Genomic DNA, 22,128 nt, shown 5'->3' on the forward strand with positions numbered 1-22,128 from the left:
CAGGCCCTGCTGGGCCACAACCGAAGGCAAGATGTCAGGTTCAACCATGGTCCAAAGAATTATGTAGCTCAGGTCACATGCCAGAGGCTCCTTAACCACTTAAGGCAAAAGATCCAAGATGATATCTCATACTCCCACCCACATAATTTATTTGTGTTTTTTAAAGCAATAAACAGCATAATTGTCAATGTGAAAGCCAGGCGTTGCTTAATGAGACCATAACAGTTAATGAGAACCAGCATGATGGGATGCTGAGCACTAGATTCAGAATCCAGGAGATCGAGGTTTGAATCCCTGTGCAGCCATGGAACCCTCTTAGCAACAGCAAGCTGCTCTGAACAAATCTTGTCAAGAAAACCAATGGTCGGTACACCTTAGGGACACCTCAAGTTGGAAACAGCTTGAAGGCACACAACCACAAACAAAAGCTAATGCCCTCTAATAGGCTAGTCTTGCTGGTTTTCAGAATTGTTTTTCATGACCTCCAAATCAGCCTTCTTAGAGCCACTACTTTTGAGCTAGAGACATTTGAAAAGACAGACTTGGGAAGAGTCTGCAGCTCAAATGAAGATATTACGAAGTTATTAGGATTGTTATTGTTACAAATTGCCCTTGAGTCAATCCCAACTTATGGATGAGGCATCTCCAAGATTCCCTATTTCCCACTGCTCTGCTTAGGTTCTATAAATTTAAACCTGTGACCTCCTTAATAGAATCTATCCATCTAGCATGTGGTCTTCCTCTCTTTCTACATCCCTCCACCTTTCCTAGCATTATTGTCTTTTCCAAATGTCGTTCCTTCTCATGATGTGACCAAAATATGGCAGTCTCAACTGTATCATCTTGGCTTCCAGGGGGATTTCAGGCATGATCTATAGAGGAAGGGAAATGCAAGAAAAGAAAAGAAAAGAAAAGAAAAGAAAAGAAAAGAAAAGAAAAGAAAAAGCAGATTGGGATTCTTGAGCTAGGATGGCCACTTATAAATAGCTGCCTGGCCTGGAGAGATGGGGTGGGATAAGCTAAGATTGCATCTCATTCTTAGGAAAATGATATTCAAGGATAGAAGCAAGGTTTGGTAAGAAAACTGGAAATTCTAATTGGGAGAAGGAAGCAAAGAAAGGAAAGGAGGACTTTAGAATAAATGGTAGGGGGAGAGGTTCACCATTTGCAGCAGCTCAGGGAGAGACTAGCCAAAGGAGTTCTAGGCCCAGCCTATCTGACATTCCACAGCTAAACTAACATTTGCTTAAACCCGGCCTTGCAAGCAGTCAGAGCAGCAAGGGTACATAGCCAGAGGGATCTTCTATATTCAGCAACTGACAAAAGAAACAAGTAGGGGAGGCAAAAGGCAGTGGATGGTTTAACTGGAGCTGGGCTTTTGGTGGGGGATGACACTGAGCTGCCCATGTGATTTTTACTGAGTCCCTTTTGCAGATAATACATTCCAAGGGAAATTGTGGGAGGAGGGGGGAATAAAATGCACCTACTTTCCCCACAGTGGGCACATGTGGAGCAGATGGCTCTCAGACAGCATGATTAACATAGCTACACCTGTCATGCACAGCAACCATCACCATGGATCTCATCCCTTTAGGATGTCTCATCCCAGCTGATCAGGGCCAAGAAAACATAGAAAATCAGGTTCTCTCTCCATGTGCGAGTGTACTTCTTCCTGGCATAGATTTGTGAGGCAAAAAGGTCTCCAAAAGAAAACAGTGGGCAAGACTGCAATATACCAAAGACTGTGCATTATGGCTTGCTCCTATGCTACCACAAACAACAACAGCAACAACAAACCCAAGTAAAGCCTTGGAATAAGATACTTTTTGGATTATAATTTCCAGAATCACCTATGATCATAACTGTTTTAGTGGGGGATTCAGAGACCTATCATAATAAAAACAAATAAATAATTTCCCCAAGGTCTTGCTTATCTCACTTTTGATGTCCATCTTTCAGGTCCTAAAACGACATGTGACTCCCATCAAGACACTACAGAATGTTGTTTTAAGATTCACTTTGGCCAAGTCTAAAGAAAATAGAGTTATATAAGAACATTATAGTGCTGCCTGCCATGAACTGAATAAGTATTTACAACTAAGCCACCTATTGTACCTATTTTGGATAGTTCCAAGCCTCACAAACCAAATCTTGCCATTTTCCTTTATGCCAATTTTCAAGTGTTTGGAGTGGGAGACATACTTTAAAAAAAATTTCTGTAAGCAAAAGTGGGTCTTGCTTTCTTCTGCCACTTTATTCTTACAACAGTGAGCCTGTGAAGTGGTTTCGGCTGAAAGGCAATGACTGGACCAATGTCACCAAATGAATTTCATGGCTAACTGGAACCTGAATGCTTCAAGTATGACACTTTTCTAACCACTGCACCACAAAGGCTCAATTGGTCAGAAAACAAGGGCCAACACACAGCACCATTTTTTTGGCTGCAAAGAAATATTCTAGTATGCAAATTATTTAAAGGTCTTGTCAATCGTATATTTCATTTTGGATGTCTGCAAGGTGCTGTTTTAACCTATAACAACTGGATATTTATTTTGCATATGAAACTGGCCCGGCAATTTACTGCAACGGGGTTTTGCCATGTTCAGCAATGCTTTTGAGAGGCAAAGATTCCAAAGATTACACAATGAAAACTGCACCCCGTTTTGCACAATACACGCACCCATTATTGTCATGTCAAATGTGCTTGGGCACTATTTATTCAGGCCAACTGTAAGGGGAATGCAGGCATTTCATTTGAACATGCAAATGTTAACGGTAACAAGAAAAATGGTGGGGGGTATCCCTGATTGTGACTGATTCAGGCATGTGACGCTTATGAATTCACTGCATCCAAATGGGCGCATCTATTTGAAATGCAAATTTCCCATCTATTTGATGCAAACACTCATGCCAGTCTTCCAACTCCAGGTATGCTAGACCACAATTCCCATTATCTACAGACAATATGGATATGAAAGATAACACTGGGTAATGTTTATATTCTTGCAGCTGAACACACAGCATATACCCCTATGGCTGAACACGTTGCAGGAGGAAGGTTTGCAGTGGCGAGGAAACGGGTTTGTTAGGGAATGCTTATTGTTATCCATTTGGAGAAGGAATTAGCTCAGTGGTAAAGCAAATGCTTGGCATACAGAAGTGCCCAGTTCAATCCCTGGACCCTCCAATTAAAAGCATCAGGTACAAGATGATGTGACAGATCTTTGTCTAAGATCCAGGAGAGCCGCTATTAGTCAGAATGGACAACATTGTGCAATATTGACATATACCCTGGCATGGTACAAAGCAGCTTCCTATATTCTAATACTGATCTCTTTCTGGAATCCATTATAATTTATATCACTGTGTTCCCTCGAAAGCAGCTGGAAAATATAATCATTAGGGAATCATTCAGGGTTCACAACATAAAACAGTGTCTGAGTATTTTCTTTTGATTATTAAATACAGAGATCAATTTTCAGCAGATTCAGGTAGTTAGGGGGGAGAAAGCAAGCAAACAAAGTCTATGTCTACAAAAGGGAGGTGTGGAATGGAAGCATCTGAAAACGATGATGGACATGCCAGCATACACATCCCACTAAATATATGTGCCGCAGCATGAATAGGTGGGAGTGTACGCACGTGTTTACGTGTACATAGTACAAAACCATATTTACCATATTTACAGATCCTGTCTAACCTAATTAAATGTTCACGCAAATAATAAACAGATTACATCCACCATTATTTAGCAGGCACTGTTAGCGGTATCTGCAGATACCAAAATAACAAATTAGTATTTAATCTACTATGACTTCTCTTTCAGTTTCTTTTCTTCTTCTTCTTCTTCTTCTTCTTCTTCTTTTTTTTTTTTTTTTTTTTTTTTTTTTTTTTTTTTTTTTTTGCAGTAGATCCCCATATTATCTAGTCACCAGACAAAAAGACTAAGCAGACAGAATAAGAAAAGAAATCTGCGTCTTCATCTTCAAGTTTGTTGCAAATTTTTCCTGTCTCGGAGCAGATAAATGGTTAATTCTTTTGTAAGAGGCTTCCTCGCAGATAAGCCAGAGTAGTGAGTAAGCCATCTTCAGGCCTCCACAATCTATTCTCCTTGTTTACTAGCATTCCTGTAATCCGGTGCAGTGTTAAATTCATCAACATGGGCTTCATGCTCTTTCAAAAATTAAGACATAGTTCAGATGTAGCCTCTGCGTTTAAGAAATTTCAGGGTATGAACTTTTACTCGAAGAACATAAAAGTACTGTTTTCTTGTACTTTCGTTTTAACTATTTATAAGCTGCTCTGGGAACCTTTTATGTCAAAGAGAAGGGGATAAACACTTCACATAAAATAAATACTTGTTTTCATTTGATTCAGCTAATGTCAGGTCACTTTGCAAAAATCCCAGCAAACATCCAGCTTGATCAATCAAAATATGGCCATCCTTATCTCGCCTTTGACTGCAAAAGGCTTTCAGATCACAGCGCTATTATCCCATCATTGAAGCGGCATTGCATTAACGCGAACTCCTGTTAATGCAAAATGCTGGGCAATGCTGCTTCAACGATGGGACAGTGACGGGATCTGTGTGACCTCATTTGAAAGTCTTTTGTGCGATCGCGGTCAATCGTGGTTTCTGGATGTGATGTTGTCTGGATAAGTGTGGCATTGTATGAAAATCTTCTCACAATCGTGCTATGAGAATGGGAAAAGGATGGGACAAGGACATTTCATCCCCCGTCTGATAATCCCCTGTGAATTCCTGCATGGCAGGAGAGTTGGACTGGATGGCCCTTGTGGTCTCTTCCAGTTCTATGATACTATGATTCTATTTCAGTGCCTACTTAGGACTACTGAATATGAATTGTGTGGGACTTGCTGCTGTCATATGCAACAGCTGTGGTATGTTTGTGTTCTTGCCAGAGGATGTGAGTAGCCCTGTTGGGGCACACAATCTAGGCACTCCCAACATACAGCCATCCAGGCTATCTTTCAAAACCTTGTTATACAGCCGAAAGGGGAAGCCAAGCATAGTCAGTCATGCATTCAAGACTTTAAGACAGTTGATTTCTGCAAACCTAGAGAAATACTGTGGGTGATCCCATGGTCAGGAATACTAAATGAGAAGGGAGTTCATGATAGATGGAAGTTCCTTAAAAGTGAAATATTGAAGGCATAATTTTGAACAATTCAAATGAGGAGGAAGAATGGGAGGTGTCTAAAGAAACTAGGATGGATGTCTAAAGAACTTTCAACTGAGCTAAGATTTAAGAGGCCCACAGCAAAAGGAAGAACAAGGAAGTGGAGAGGTGCTGTGTAAGGAAGATGATGAAATGCTAGAGGATAAAGAAAAGGCAGAACTTCTCATGACCATCGAACCCATGTCAAGATGGGTTTCTCAAAAACAAGAGTTTTAGCCAGCCTGTTACACAGTCCTCCCTTGATCTGGTCTTTTCTGTAGGTGTGGAATACAAACAATGCATTCACCATATACTTGCCCCCAAATACACATTCAAAAGGAGTTATTTCTGGCAGGTCTCTTGTCATCAGATCGCCAATCATCAGATCTCTTGCTTTCTTGCCATCAAGTCATCTTGCTTTCCCTAACTGCATGCTGCTCTCTTCCTGTTTAACTACAGATCACTCCTGACACTTTTAGAAATCTTTGAGGGTTTCTCTGTGAGTTCCTGACAGAAATATGTCGCCAGCAGCAAGAAAAGGGAAGCCTGAGAAGCCACGGGTTAAATCCTCTTTGAGTAATTCAACTGAGACAGTGAACATAGAATGTTGACAGACCTTCCCTCCATGAATCGTTTCTTTACAATCTCATAGGCTGCATACAGCTCTCTCCAAAGCTGTTTTTGATTCACTATAAGCTTCCACTAGTTGGCTATGCAAGTTAGGGCTGGTGCATTAAGACACACACTACCAACAGATTTGGCTGCTTGGCAAAGGCTAGTGCAAGAGATGACCATGCTCATCTCCAGCCATTTGTATCTTGGCACCTCTCTGATGTAGGTCCTTCCACACGTGCCTAAGCCTTTGCGCTCAGACCTCTCATTCCACCCTTGTCATATGCATGGTCAGCCGCAGCATGTCCCTGAGCATGCACCGGAGCACCCCAAGAAAATCCATGTCGGCACTATTCCAAAGCACAAAAAAAAAAACCCCTTTCGCCTTTAAACGGGAAAAAAATGAAAACAAGAAAACACAACGCACGCACACACACACACAGCGCCTGTAACCTAAATCCTAAATAATGGATTGCCAGGCATGCGCTAGAAACATCAGACAACAAAAGGCTGTGAAAGCTGCTGTTGGCAAGAAGCCAGCCCGTGCTCTCGCCTAGCTGCGCGGGAACAGAATATTGTCCAATTTAGTTCACTTTCACCTTCTTAGTTAGGCAGACAAAGCCATGGTAAGCCCTGACCTAGGGAAGCCAGATGTCCTTCTTTTAAAGAGACACATTATGGTCCCACAGAACATAGTCTGCATCTCCAATTGGGCTTAAAGGCATAACTGCACTGGCTGGAGAGAGCTGGACAAGTCTTGTCTGTTTTGCTTTTAACCAGCTTCCCTCAAAATTTCTGAAGAAATTTGCAAATTTATCAAAAACCAGCCAAACGAAACAGTCAACCGTCTGCACTACACAAATCCAAGAGATACATCTATTCTCCAGTACAGACAACCACGGATTGTCCCTGCCTGCCACGTAGCTAATAAAAATGGAGAGACTCAGAAAAGCATAGGTGGCAACCCTGACACACAACCACAAACATGGAATTCAAAACCAGACTTTTAAGAGTTAAGAAGTCAAGGCGCTCTGCATATCGGTCTTTCTTTCTTCCAAATTCATTAGGCTGCATTTTGTCCATATTGTTTTTATCTCAAATCCCATCCCACCCTCCAGATATACATACTCATTGCCAACTTCTTAGCTAAGAATTAACCAAATGAAAATTTCAACCACTCCTGTTGCTGCTATTTACCTTTGTTTTCTTTGTCTATTTCCTTTCTGTTTAGATCAGGATGGACGAAATGCGGCCTAAGGGGCATACAGCCAACTTCCAACTGCTTCCCCCCCCCTTACAATCAATCAATCAATCAATCAATCAATAACAGTTTTCTTTCCTGGATGCTTACAGGAGTAAGCATAAAATACCTGGTGTGGGTTGTTGGCTTTCCACCCCCAAAACTCCACCTGCACTCTCTATTTTTTGGAATTTCATGCAGCCTTTGGTGGAAGCCAAGGCCAAAAATCGTCCCCAAGACCTGCTAAGTTTTTCGCCACAATTTGGATCATATGCACTTTAGGGGAAGAATAGTCTTTGGCTTATTGTGCTTTGTAAAGCATGATGCACCCTGACAGTATTTTAAAAAGGAAAGAGAATAGTGCCTTTAGTTCACATGCTTCAGCACTGAAGGCCCTCTTCTTCGTTTTTAAATAGGAATCTAAGAAACATGCCCACTGCTTACCTATGAGAAACCTCTCTGAAAGACGATGGGTGGCTGGGTACAAATAAATCCTGAATCTTTCCCACATCCATTAATAAAATAAAATAAAAACCCACCCGCAACATTTTAATCCACAGAGATTGCTGTAGCATAGCAACCAAAAGTGCAAGCTCTACCAATTCCAAATGTCACCTTAGCCAGAAAGCTCATTAAGTGGCCTTAAGGAAACCTCTGCATATGTAGACACATATCTCTACGACCCGTTCTACCTTGCAGGACTGTTGTAAACATGACTGAGGCTTTGCCTGGGGCTGATATGGAGGCTTGCATATGGAATTATTACATTCATACTCTTATAGTGAAATCCTAAGCAAGGCTCCTTGAGTTAAATGGTGGCAGCTCCTAGAGAAGCATGCATATGAATGCACATCAAACCACTATACACCACCATCTCAGAGACCATGAAGAAATGCAGGTTCAGTCTGGCAAACACAAATCACACCAAGAGGGAAAGGCAGAAATTAAACTTATTATTTCCTTTTTATTTGCAGTTAGGAATTTGTCACAACCTTATCATAAAATGCAGAAACTCCAGACTCACATGCTTGGCAAAGAGAAACTCAAGCAGCAATAGATAGAAAGACAACATGTATGTATCAGTGTCTCATTTCATTTCACTTTAACCTCACTGCTTATGTTTTGCCTCCTCTGCATTCTGCCTATCGAATTAGGGTAGTTCTTAATGTTCATTGATGATGGGGATCCCAGTCTAGCTTGCCCCAACATGATGTACAATTCCCATCAACCCCAGCCAACAAGGCCATTGGTCATGCTGGATGCTTAAACCAGGAATTGTGGCCTGACACATTTGAAGGGCACCAGATGGGAGATGGCTGGACAAGTGCATGAAATGTATGCCATTATTTTCACTGTAAAAATACCATAAGTCTTTCTTCTTGCTACAACAGACCGATATCAGTGCCTCTTTGGAAATTCTAATGCAGTATTCCAAAAATCCACAGACATTTTGTTAACCTTGAATTTTCAAATGCACAAAGAGTAATTGCTCCAGATTTCATATTTGCACATTACACCTCTCTGTCAGTTCTAACATTACACTTTTTTCTCCCCAAGAAGCTCAGGACAGTTATCCCTTATTTTGTTCTCACAACAACCTTGCAAGGTAGATGAGAGAGTTGGAACCCCTTCCCCTGAAACCAGTCTGCTAGCTGACTTCCATTGACATCCTGCATTTTCCCAGTCTATTCGCTACACGTTCCCAAGTAGTGTGTCTCCCTTATGTGCAAGCACTATGCTGCAACAATTGAATTTCTATCCACAACCCCTGCCTGACTTATAGAGCTGAGCCCTTGTGTTTCAGGTTTGGGCACAAGGGAGGCTGCATCAGTTTCTGCTTGGAAGCGTATATTTTTATCCAATCCAAGAGAGATTAGGCAGGATCATGAAGACTCATCGCACCGAGGAGTTTGGCAATTTTCACGAGGGGGAGGATTCCCGAGACAAGGATTTCAAAAAGCTGAACCACCATCTGGTCACTCCGAGCTGCCAGCACAAAGCCTCCCCCATTGGCATGTTTACTACAATACTGGCCAGACAAATTCCCCACTCCCCACCCATCCCCCTCGGCTGCCACTGAAAACACTGTTAACATGAATTTCAGGCCACGGCACACCTCAAGAAACAGATGGGAGGGCAGAGATGGACAGAAAATTAGAGACGGGGTTGCAGGGGGTTGGGGTTGGTTTGAGAGAGACTGCAAGAGATTTATACAGTGCTGGAGTGCATCACCACAAACGCAGATGAATTGGTAAGAAGTCACGTAAGAGCAATGTGAAATTATTGTAGCCATTAGAACCAATTACCAACCCCGTCACCCTGCCAGGTCTATTTAAAACTATCAGGGACATATTTAAATGCATTTTAAAAAACCACAATTTGTATTATATTTATTTACTGTATTAATATAGCCAACCCATAGCCCAAGGTCTCCAGCAGATCACAGAACAAATATGGTGGGCCCTTGGTATCCACTGGAGTTTGGTTCCAGGACCCCCCCTTTGGATACCAACATCTGTGGATGCAGACTAGTGCCATTAAATGCAATGGCACAGTAAAATGGTGTCCCTTCTATAAAATGGCAAAATCAAGGTTTGATTTTTAGAATATATATATATATATATATATATATATATATGATTTTTTCAAGCCATGGATGCTTGAATTTGTGGATAAAAAATACATGGATACAGAGGGCTGACTGTACAGTGGACCCTTGGCATCTGCTGGGGTTTGGTTCCAGAAACTCTGTGGATACCAAAATCCATGGACGCTCAAGTCCCATTAAATACCATGGCATAGTGAAATGGTGTCCCTTATATAAAATCACAGTTTGCTTTTGGGGGTTTAAAAAAATGTTTTCAAACTGTGGATGGTTGAGTCTGTGGATGTGGCATCTATGGATATGGAGGGCTGACTGTATCACACTGGATATAAAACTGAAACTGAAAATTAGAGTTCAGTAGAGTTTAGCAGATTCTCTGTGAAATGAAGAAGAAGCTTGGCAGAGATTCAGGGGCCACATCCCTGGTAAATATAAAAATAATTAACAGCAAGTAAAGTTATACCATGGAAGGAGTGACATTATCCTTCTTTGCATTACAAACATAAAGGAACGTAGTTATTCCTCAGTTTTTGCAGAAATAAATTGTGAGTAACCAGAAATTTGTACACAGTAACTTCCAGTTCTGATTCTTCTGGCTTATGTTTAAAAATCATGTGTTGGCCCTTCAAGCACTACTGGAAGTGAATCTCATCCTGATTATATGATAGATGGAAGGAAAGTTGGAAAATTCAATTTCTATCATTGACATGATAGAATGAACAGGAAACAGGCATTTCAATGTTAGGTCTCCAAAACAGAACAACATACTACGCACACTTAAGGAAAAATCTGGACACCTGTGAAGAATCCTGATCTTGGTTTCACTAAGGGGCATTTCTGTCCTTTGATTTATATCCTGCCTTTCTCCCAATATAGAACCCAAAGCAGCTGTTTCATGTGCCTTAAATCTCCCCACCTATTTCCTTTCTATTTCTTTCCTTCCTTTCTACACCTTGTCTACACTTCACTCTACAGTACATTCAAGACAAAGAAGAAGAAGAAGAAGGGACAATGGGCAACATCATCTGTGTGTGCTATTGGAAAAAGAGGTGAAACAGTTAAAGGGAGGCTCAAACGTTTTAATGATTTTAAAAGGTGGCATATGATTACTTGGAAGTACATCCCATTTGGATAGGCAGGAACACTTTTGAGTTGATTTGGCCAGGACTGTGTAACAAATCAAGAGCTTGACAACAGTTTTGGTTAGAATTGTACCCAACTTGTCAGTCTAATACTAGGATGGGCTGATTTTGTGGATTTTCGTACCAATCCCTATTAAGGTCACATCAGCTGCCCAGAAATGGATGAAAGTCCACCTCTGACTTTTCTATGAGCTCCCTTTGCAGGCCTGTGTCTTGGAAAAGTCACTGTTCCTCAAGGCTTCCAGGACTGGCATTTTCCATTTCTGCAGCCAAGAATTTTGAATTCTGGAGGCCATAAACAGAAATCTGAGAACTTCTGACCAACCCATCTACCCACCCCCAAGAATAATTGCATACTTTCCCTTTGGATGAAAGAGGACCTGATTTCAATTCCTAAATACTGTATGCCCTTGCACCAGGGGAAAGAGGGCATGCATTCTCAGAATCAGCCACAGCTCACTTTATTTTCTGATATGCACAATGCCCCAGGTTCGATCACCAGCATAAACCTTTGAAATAATTGAAGCAATTAATAGAGAGGGGGAGGAATACTCCTAGGAATGTCATAGTTCCCTCATTAATATAGAGTGGGCATCCCATGTGTCGACATGCTGGACACTCAAAATGAAGTCAACCATTTAAGCCATGCAATGTTTACCTTTTATTTGGGCTTCTTAAATATTCTGCCAAGCTAGCAAAGTTCATAATACTACCAGAGCAGAATTTAATGCAGGGCTTTCTTCTATGGCTGAGGAATGCTCAGAAATGCCCAACAAGAACATGTGCCCTAGCACTTCAGCCTCTATTTAAGGAAAGCTAAAAGAAAAAATATTGCTATAAAATAACAAAAAATACCCTTATAAAATGAAGACCTATCTAAGACTATATCCCGCCCTCCACCTTAAGACAGACGGATCTGTGCAATATTTTTGAGGTTACAGTTCTACACCTTTGGGGTCCCGAAACCCTTTTGGACTGGTGGGCATTTTGAGATGTTACGGGCACTATTGCAAAATGGCTGCCACGGGGAGGGTTGCCATCTCACAAAATGGCTGCTGTCATAGGTATGGCTAGAAAGGGGAACCGGTGATATGAAATGACAATTTGCTCAATGCTCTAAAATCTAAACTCAAGTTAGCATGGGGGCATTCTGGGAAAAGAAAATGAATCCAAGAAGCAGCTACAAGCTAGACATTTCATTTTATATGCACCAAAGCTTTTTTATGGGTACCCTACTATTCCCAATCACTAAGGAGTAAGACCCCTACACACTCCACTCAGTTAGTTTGAATAGACACATATACAGTAGAAGGAAACTGAAAAAATGGTGGAAACACAACATTCATCATAAAGCCATAATTCCCCTAAATTAGATTTACTGGCATATACGGTATACTTCAATATAGTCAGAAAGGGAATGGGCTTCTCGCTTGTGTCTTTTCCAGAATAACTGTGATAAAAACATACCAATGAATAAATAGTGTAAAATGTCCTTTGGTATCAAGGGAGTATCAGAATTCACCCTCTTTGGGAAAAAGAAATTTATCCATTGCATATCTTTTAATACCGATCCTTGCTTTAAAAAAAAATGAAATGGAAAAGCATTTGAAGCAGCATGAGATTTTAATTCACACTGCATTTCGTACTATTGTTCTGATTTGATGGTCCTCTACAGGAGTATTTCTTTAGTACCTGGCCGCCTTAAGTCTTTCATATGCTGAAAGGCGGACTGAAGGTGACAAGCTATATAAACATAAATGTTAGTAGACAAGGCAGTGATGAAAGCCTAAACAAAGGAACAGGTGGATTTGTGTATTATTCATACTGTTCTGTGAATAATTTAGCATGTATGATAATTTAATATTGAGATTGTGTGTATTAGTTATGTGTATAATTGGCGGAGGAGAGTGATAAATATTTCAGCTTCTCCCCTCCAAAATGAAAAGAAAGCACTCTGTAGTAACAGTAATGCTAGTTTATCCTGCTGAAGACTGTAAGGTCTGTGTATCAAGTCCCTGATGGATGTAGTGGGTGTGTCACTCCCACTGTCCTCCTTCATTTGAATATCATTAAGGGTTTATTTATTTATTTCTGCATGCAGGCAAATACGAGTCTTTCTTTCTTTCTTTCTTTCTTTCTTTCCCACTCCATCATACCTACCAACTCCTCCCCCTACTCGCTCGCTCTCTTTCTCTCTAGTCCCCAATTTGGATCTCAAAATGGATAGCAGATATATGCGAACACATACATACACACAAGGAAGGGTAAGCAGGGTAGGTTAGTTCCAATCACAGCATGGAACGGGCATGGATTTTCTGCCTGAAGGAGGTGGTGCCACAGACAGAGCTCGGGTGTGCCAGCTTGGCCTATTGTTCTGCTTTCATGGGTAATTAATTAGCGAGATCAAAATGGGAGGCGAGGGCAGACTTGGAGGAGGTGGCATGGGAACGATTCAGCAGCTGTGCAACCTACCTCATGTCAATGCGGCCATCTTACAAAACGGCGTTTGGCTTCATCAAAATGGCTTCCTGGCATCGAGGAAGCAGGGTGGCCTGGAGTAGCAGAGAGGGTCTTGCCAGGGAAAGGATGCCCTTCTGTCACTCTCTCTTTCTCTCTCTCTCAGTTTCAGTTTCCCTCACACACAGTGCCTCCACCTTCCGTGCTTGTTCTTTGAGGGCACCACATGGCACCGGTGGCTTTGAAGGAGGGGAGAGGAGTACACGGAGGAACAACTAGGGCAAGGGAATTAAACCCAAGATGCCCTCCGTGGCCCTCCATCTTCGTTGCTGTTGCTGCTCATGCCGAATTGGGAGTTTCTTATCTCGGCAGCAGAATGTCGCACAGCCTCTGTGCGGGAGACAATAAGGCAGAGCGTCATTACTCACATAGTACGGTGCATGGGCATAATGCCATGGTTACATGCAGGAAGACAAAAAAACACAGAGATAATCCCTGGGAACGGATAGGTCATGGTAGTCTCTTGCACTGTACACAGTGCATGGGACTCAGCTTTGAGGGCCTAGGTGCAGCCAAGACCAGCTGGCAGAGCCAAAACACCTCGCCAGTTGTATACAAGGGCAGCAAACACGGGGTCATTTTCCTTCGCCTTTACATGACTCTCTGGAATATCTACATTATGGCAATGTGGAAGTAACATGAAAAAAGGGCCCTACCCGGTTAAAGAACAGATACAGAAATCAATTTTGACTGTCCACAGTCCCTGACTGCCAATAGAAGTTCTCAGCCTCAGTTATTTGATAGAGAAATTTCAGGTTAGCTCCAGGAGCATTCCCAAATGCTGACCTCTCCAATTCTGTTTGATTTGAGACCTCCTCTCTATCACTTGGAGAGCTGGCCTTTATGCCCTGCTTCATTCCAGGTTGGTTTCCCTTTGGTCATCGCCCAAATATGCGCCTTGGCCAGAACAAGGCCAACATCTTGTTCATCCTTGAATAAATCAGCACTTGGTCCCACCCTTGAGACGGCAAGTCTGCCACCACCTATAAGCTGAAGTGTGAACACATCTGCTACCGGGATAATTGGCACTTGTTTCTAGCCATTTGCAACTCACTAATTGTGTGCGAATTAACCTTTGCTACCTGCCTTCCTGGATTCATTCGGATTCAGGTATCTTACCTACCACTCTTGAACTTCCTGGATCACAAAGCCAATTCAAACTACTGCAATGAAGAGGAGCAGTAAAGCCAGTAGTGTACAAGTTAAAACTTTTGAAAGTGAGCCAGTGACTCAGCTTCTGAGTGGTCTGGAAAATATGCTGATATTATCATTCATCATTCTAGTATAACACAATAAACCTCAGAGTGATTTACAGTAACAGACGACAGATTTCTGGGCTTCCAGTAGTTTTAACAACCACGAGTAAAATTAAAACAGGGGTCTATAGATCTGTCATGGCTTCTTTTGGACTATCTTACCTTCCTCAACCTGGTGCCCTCCAACTGTTGCCATGCTGGTTCTGATGATGGAGGAACAACAGCAGTGTAACACATAATGGAGGGCACCAAGTCATGGAAGACTATGCTATTTACTTCTCTTAGCATCATTACCCATCACCTATAGAATATGAGAATCAACTGGTCTGACAAGCACTGCCTCCGGTGTCTGACTTACCTCTTCCAAATTTGGCTCCAATTTGGAAGTTAGGCTGATTTTGTTGCACAGTCTTTTCTGTTAGAAGAGCTTCCCGTTGCCTCCAAGGCTGAATTTGGGCCCCATAAATCACTTCAATGGCCATTTTTTCCAAATCAGAAGCTTCCCATTTGGAAAAAATGGCCATCAAAGAACTTATGGGGCCTGAATTCAGCCCTGGAGACAACGGGAAGCCGTTTTGACAGGAAAGGCCATGCGATAAAATCAGCCTAACTACCGAATTTGACCCAAATTCAGAAGAGGCGGTGCGATACTCTTGACATTTTGAGAGTTTTATTAGAATCTCTGATTTATGGTAACTCAAAGATAGGTTTGTATTTTAATATACTACAGACAGACTATATATACAGGTATAGTATTTAACTGACTCCGCCTTCTGCCTACCAGCAACAATTTTATACCTGCCTTTAACAAATGGATCTTGGGGCTCTAAAAATGAAACGGGTACCATTAAGTCTTAGGTCTGTCCACCCACAATTGTCAAACCCATGTTTTCAACCCGCATCCTAACAGTGCTGGACGGAGGAGAAAAGTCATGGCCTCAATGGATCAGATCATGACATCTTTCTGCTCCATCCTTTCATGAACATCTGAAGCTTCTACTGCAACCTGTGGATATACTAAGATCTCAGGAAGAAACCAGCTATCTGAGAGCCTTTGGAGGGCAATCTCTGGGCATTAAGGGGACTATACTACCTCTCCTAAACTCACAAGAAGCTATACTCATTGCCCCCAGTACTAGTCCATTTTTTTAAAAGAACACCTATCTTTGAAGAGCATTTTCCCTCTTTGAAACAAGGCACATACTCCTCACATTAACTATTTACAAGAAAGCAGTGCTTCCAGAATGTGAACCCACTATTACAAGGGTGCATAGGAAGTGTGTTAAGAATTGTTCTTTTAAAGACACGCTTTGCTGTTTTTATGGGTGAAAGGAACCTTTTGGGGCAACAAATAGGGTCACGCTGTCCTCTCCTACTTTAAATGGAGAATAAATCTGAGACCATCTCCAACTCAGGCCATGAACAACAGTGCAACCTGATTTGGTACCTGAAAAGATCAAGTTATTTCTGTCAATTTGCAGAATTTGGGAAGACTAAACTCCCAGAATCCCCTAGACATATATCGGGGGGACCAGTGGTCATGTTAGATTAAAAGCTCCAGTTATTGCTGCCTGAAAAAGTTACTTTTGAAGCCCAGTGATTGCATAAACAGATCTCTACAAAGCACCAGATTGAGTCAGAACAGAATGACAATAGCTACTGAGGCAGACTCCAGCACACTGTTGTCCCCTCAACACCCCCACAACAGATTGTGTATGCAAGCCCATTTGGTTGGAAGACATATTTTTCTTGTGACAATACCTTAGCATTCAGTTGGCTCAGAATATGATTCAACTGCTCCTCTTCCTAAACTGTTGGATTCATAGAGGGGACCAGAAAAATATTCATAATATCTTAATTGGGAAGGAGGGACCTTTTTGGTGGAAGCAGCACTCAAGGTGGACCTGGGTTCAATCTTTTTTCATGTTAAAGGTGTCCAGAAAGTAAAGCTATGAAAGAAAGAGTCAATGCCAAAGTAGGCAGGACTGGGCTAGTAGACCAATATTTTGACTCCAAACATAGCAAAGTCATATGTACATATACTTCCTTCTCACACTTTTCCTGCACATAATGTTAGTCCACTTATCTGTGCAATCTCTTTACCATTTATCTTTCCCTCAGTGTTAAGGATCATGTATCCCTTCAAATGTTGGACTGCAACTTCCATTTTCTCTTAACATTGACTTTGCTAGAATAAGGACTGATAGGAGTTGCAGTCCTGCAGCATCTGAAGACCCATAAATGGCCCACCTCTGCTTTACTTTTGTTTATTTCATCCATTCCTCACCTTGTCTTCAAGGGATCTAAGAAGCATACCCCTTTCACTTCACAACACCTTGTAAAACAAGGTTAGACAGACATATAGGATGAGGAGAAGGTACAGCAACTCCTGTGAAGTCTGCAATGTTCTAAATCTGGGTCTCTGTAATCTCTTCCCAACACTCAATATTTAAGTAACAATGCCGTCTTTGTGTCCGTTTTACATAGGAGCAATTACAGCCTCCAATATAGTTCATTATAGTTTTATGCAATATGTGAGCTCCCATCTACAGTGTACCCATTTATTCTAAGTCATCCAGCCATCTCCCTTCTGCATCTAGCACTATTGACTCACCTTTTCAGGCTCAGAGAAAGAAGATGACGCATCTTCTCGTCTTGCTTTCTCCAGTGCATCCCAAGCTAAGGGTTTTGTCAGTCATGTCTGATTAAGGAAGAAACAAAAATTAATCTTACTAAGAGATAGTCTCCCACATATCTGTAAAGATGTCAGGTCATTTATGGCACATTATTCACAAACAAATGGATGCAAAAGAAAATGTAGGTTTGGGACATGCAGGCCTTAAAGAAGGAGTCTAGATAGACACTAAGCAGATTTATAATTCAGCAGAATCCTATGATATCAGGGATGAGTTATGGGTGAATGTGTACCATGCGCCAACACAATCCACCATCACTACCACTTTCTCTGTTTGCAGAAAATGAATATATAAGGGAAGACAATTTCACTTACATGTCTCCCTATCATGAAGTGATTCAGTTTGATCTGAAAAATTTCATTTGTTGATGGCGGACAAGGCTCTAATCATTATATCCTATAGTATCCCAGTCCAAAAAAGAGTGTTACCATTTTCATTCCAATTACTATATAAAAAGGCTCTAGCAGCTGAACTACATGTTAAGCAGAATGAGATGGCAGTAACCAGTGATGCCGTTTTAACAAGGGAATCGCAGGTGCCCTATAACCAGACCAGTCAATAGGTTGTCTATAGGATTCTGCTGAAGTTTCCAAACACTGTTCTCAGGCAAACCCCAGGCAGAATGCCTTTCCAGATAAGCTAGCACAGTAAGGACAGGGTTAAACCAACATTCCCATTGATAATTTACTACAGAAAAGGAGCTTCTTACTTGGAGGAACATGACATTTTTTTAAAACCCGGGTTTCAAAGGCAGCAACATACAATGGGTGCATCTACATTATAGAAATAATCCAGTTTGACACCACTTCTACTGTCACCCTACAGAATCCTGGGATTTGTAGTTTTGTGAGGCACCAGCACTCTTTGGCAGAGAAGGCTAACAACCACATAAAACTACAAATCCCATGTTTTCATTGGATGGAGATGCAGCAGTTAAAGTGGTGTCAAACCATTATTTCTACAGTGGAGATGCTTCCTGTATCATCAATTTATCAACAGTAGATTTATTTTGTTTTGGGACTGATTCAGGATTACAATAAACTGACCTGGAGACTTTATATGTCTCTGGGATCTGATAGAAAATATTCCAGAAGAAACAAAATGTGTATGGATCTCTGCAATAAAATTAGAAACAGAAACAAAATCTGCACCTTCCTCATATTTTTAATCAATGTGGACATGTCCTAAAAGAGATCAGAAAGTCCCAAATTTTGTTCTTGTTCTTTCCAGTTTTATTTTGGAGATCCAAAGACAATTTGTTTTTTGCCAACTCCCGGGATGTTCAGAGGCTTTTATACCCGTTCCCAAGGTTGGTTTATTTTAACTCAGTATCAAATCGGAACAAACTGGAGCAAAATCAGAGATATTTTCAATCTGTCTGGATACACCGTTAGCCTCTTGTAAACTGTCTCATGCTTTCAGTCTCATGTTTGAGCAAACGGTAAGAAATAAATAAACTACATAGATAAATAGATTGATAGATAGATGCCAGATAGATAGATAGATGGATAGACAGAATTCAGTTTGAAGGAGTCAAAAGCAATAACCCATTTAAAAACAAAAAGAAATCCTCACAGTTGCACTCTTTTTACACCCAAAGTGAACTGAACTAAGAAAAAACAAGCCTTCCTTTTTAATAATCCACCCCCCCTTTCCTTTGGTTGGTTTCGCTCTCGCACACACACAAATACACACACACACCCCAAGCTTCATCCATTCCAATGGACAAAGTGGGGAAACATCATTAGGGAGGGGAAATAATTTAGTTTGATCATCAGCATCCAATGGTGGGAAACAAGAGGGAGGGCGAGAGAAAAACGGAGAGTGAAGGACTAGCAGTTGAAGCTTAGGAAGGGTCAGTACAAAGCCACCATTCATGATGTCCAGGGCCACGGTTTCGCATTGAATTAAACAGACACAAAGAGCAAAGGCATTTTCATCCTCACCCTTTTCCCTCTCGCCATGAAAATTATCATATCTTCCTGGCCCTAGGAAACCTTCGGCATGAGAGAAAGAAAAACACAGACCATGGCCTGAGGTTCAAGAGGCTTTGTTTCGGGATGGGATTTATGTGCAAGAAACGGCACACAGCCTCAGGCCCCTGGTTTAAACAGAACTCGGCTATTATAAATCTCCTATTCCTTCTTCCATAGTCCCTTCCTATGTCTCAGGGTGACAGCAAACCAAAGTGTCCCTCCCCTTCATATGAAAAAAAGAAAGAAATTGAACAAAAATAGCTATGTACATTTTTCAAAGATATAGCCGTGTCAGTCTGTAGAATCAGTCTGTGGAGAGATCTTGTAGCACATTTGAGACTAACCGAAAGAAACTGGCAGCATGAGTTTTCATAGACTTCAATGTCCTTCATCAGATGCATTTTGCATCCAAGGAAGTAGACTGAAGTCTACAAAGGTTCATGCTGCCAATATCTTTCTTTCAGTTAGTCTCAAAGTTGCAACAAGATCTCTCCACATACTATTTATATTTTTCTTAAAACTGACAAAGCAATACCCTCACATCCAACCCCAGAGTGGTGTGAGAGTATCTGAGGAGCAGGGAGGTGGAAAAGAAGATTTGATAAAGAAGAAAAGGACCAGATAACCGCCAATGGGTCATGAAAATGAACTGATTGTGCGTCTATGACTCTGGAGACTAGGGTTCAAATCTTCTCTCGAGCATAAAAACCTACTGGTTGATGTTAGGTGAGTTACACTCTCTTAGCATCAAAGGTTGGCAATGGAAAACCCTCACTGAAGAAGCCTGCCAAGAAAACCCTGTGATAGGTTTGCCTTAGGATCATCATAAATAAAAAATAACGTGGAGGCACACAACAAAAACAACAATTGAAGCCTTCATCTTCAGAAGCAATATACTTGCAAATGACCAGGATAGCAAAAAGATAGGCATATAAGCTTCCCAGAGGCATCCATCGGGATACTTCTGGAGATAGGGCCTTTCATCCAACAAGGAGAGACAGAAGCTGCAGTTCTTACTACTGGTGGCACCATGGTTAAATTCTGGTATTGCAGCCACAACATTGTAAGTTTGAACCTAGAGGAGGGCTCCAAGGTCTACTCAGCCTTCCATCCTTTCGTAGATCAGTAAAATGAGTGCCCAGCTTGTTGGGGGCAATTGACTTACACATGGTAAACCACTTAGGGAGCAGTAGTTCACTGATAAGCAGTATAGAAATGTACAGTCGCCCCTCCTTTCTCACAGACTTGAGATCTGCGGTTTTCAATATTCATGGAGGGGGGACCTCTGTTATTTCCAATGGGGCATACCCCACAAGCACTCATGGGCATGTACCCCATTCAAGCCTATGGGGCTTGAATATTGGCGAGTCTCCATTTTCACGTGGGGGCCGGAATGGATCCCCCACAAAAACGGAGGGCCAACTGTACTTGCTATTGCTATTGCTACTACACGGTTATATAGAGAGAAATGCAACTGGGCTTTACTTCTGAGTTGGATTCCATGGAGAGACCCAGGTCAGACACTTGAAAAATGCCTCCACTTATTGGCTGGATGGGAACTTCTCAAAAGTAACATGCTTAAAGGGGAAAGCGGCAACAAAGATCTCTCTGCTCTGGGTTAGAAAAGAGATGGGGAGGGGAGAAGCCAGCGAAGCACTAATTAGCGCTGGGCCCATCACCTCCCATTAATAGCTTGTCACTGTTTCCTTGATGTAGCTGAAGGCAAGGAAGCTGGGATGTGTGATGCTTACCTGTCTCTTTCTCATTAACAGACTGCAGAGTGAGAACAGACGTTTATTGCCTGCATCACAGACAGAGCATCACAGATACAGGCATTGCCCCTCTTGCTCAGTCTAATTATTGAACTGATTTCTCAAACAGGTGTAGGCCATTGAGCACACCTCTACGTCTGCACATAGGTAGCGGGGACAAGGGCGCATGTACATGTATCGACTAACCTCTTTTACTCGGACAGTTAAGAAACATTCACATTACTACGTCTACATTTTTAAAAAATGTATTCTAAAACAAAACCACACTCAGCCGCTTTGACATATAGATCACATATACCACACATATCAGTATACTCCAACAATAATATTACATTACAATACAATGCGCCCACTTTGACGAAATACTAACCATTTTTTATTTATTGCTGGGTAGATTTTATTTGAGAAATATGGCGTGCTGTTTTAATGTTTAATGGTGTTTTTTTACTGTTTTTAATCTATGTTTTAATGTTGGTAGTATTTAATTATTTTTTTTAACTGTTGTAATCCATGTTTTAGCTCTTGTCTTTTTCTTTTCTTTACGTTGTAATATATTGTAACACGCCTTGAATCCCATTGTGGGAGAAAGGCGGGATATAAATCCTGGAAATTAAAATAAATACATATATAGATAATGAACATTACAATCATCAATAAAGCAACTTGCATCCCTTATATACTTCTTCCTTCATATGCTTCTGATGTGATAATCGTCTGTTTTTGCACCCATGCTACTCTATAATTTGGATATCTCTTATCTACATCTAGATATGTTCATTCTTCATTCTATAATGTTCTCATAAGCTAAACATTCTTTCATATGCTCCTCCTCTTTGTGCTTTTCTACTACGTCTACATTTGACACAACTCCTGCAATGGCCTATTTCCATTGGGGTAACACTATCTAGATATCAAATCTAGGATCTTTAAGACTGATAGACCCCTGAACTGAAATCTCAGATAGGTTGACTAAGAAGACTAAGAAGCGTCATGCTTGTTTGATCTGTATACACTATTTGGATTTCTACTATCCTGGTGCAAGATGAAGTAAAAATATTAAACAGGGTGTAAAATCACCTCTCACCTTCAAGATCTTTCAAAAGCCACCTATGCCAAGCTTTAATGACAAATC

At 41.3% G+C, this 22,128-nt stretch overlaps 1 long non-coding RNA gene across 1 annotated transcript in view; it reads right to left on the reverse strand.

Annotated features, from left to right (window-relative positions):
• LOC149307406 (uncharacterized) overlaps positions 1–22,128 on the reverse strand; it is an 89,880-nt gene that overhangs the window by 24,032 nt on the left and 43,720 nt on the right. Inside the window, exons 3-4 of the long non-coding RNA XR_016282381.1 lie at positions 17,167–17,253; positions 13,252–13,626 (exon numbers count right to left, since the gene is read on the reverse strand). This is a non-coding gene — a long non-coding RNA (uncharacterized LOC149307406). The remainder of the gene's footprint in view (positions 1–13,251; positions 13,627–17,166; positions 17,254–22,128) is intronic.

This window comes from Sceloporus occidentalis, unplaced genomic scaffold (assembly GCF_023333645.1).
Source record: "Sceloporus occidentalis isolate IW3139 unplaced genomic scaffold, rSceOcc1.0.p SCAF_9, whole genome shotgun sequence".
Taxonomy (NCBI): domain Eukaryota; kingdom Metazoa; phylum Chordata; class Lepidosauria; order Squamata; family Phrynosomatidae; genus Sceloporus; species Sceloporus occidentalis.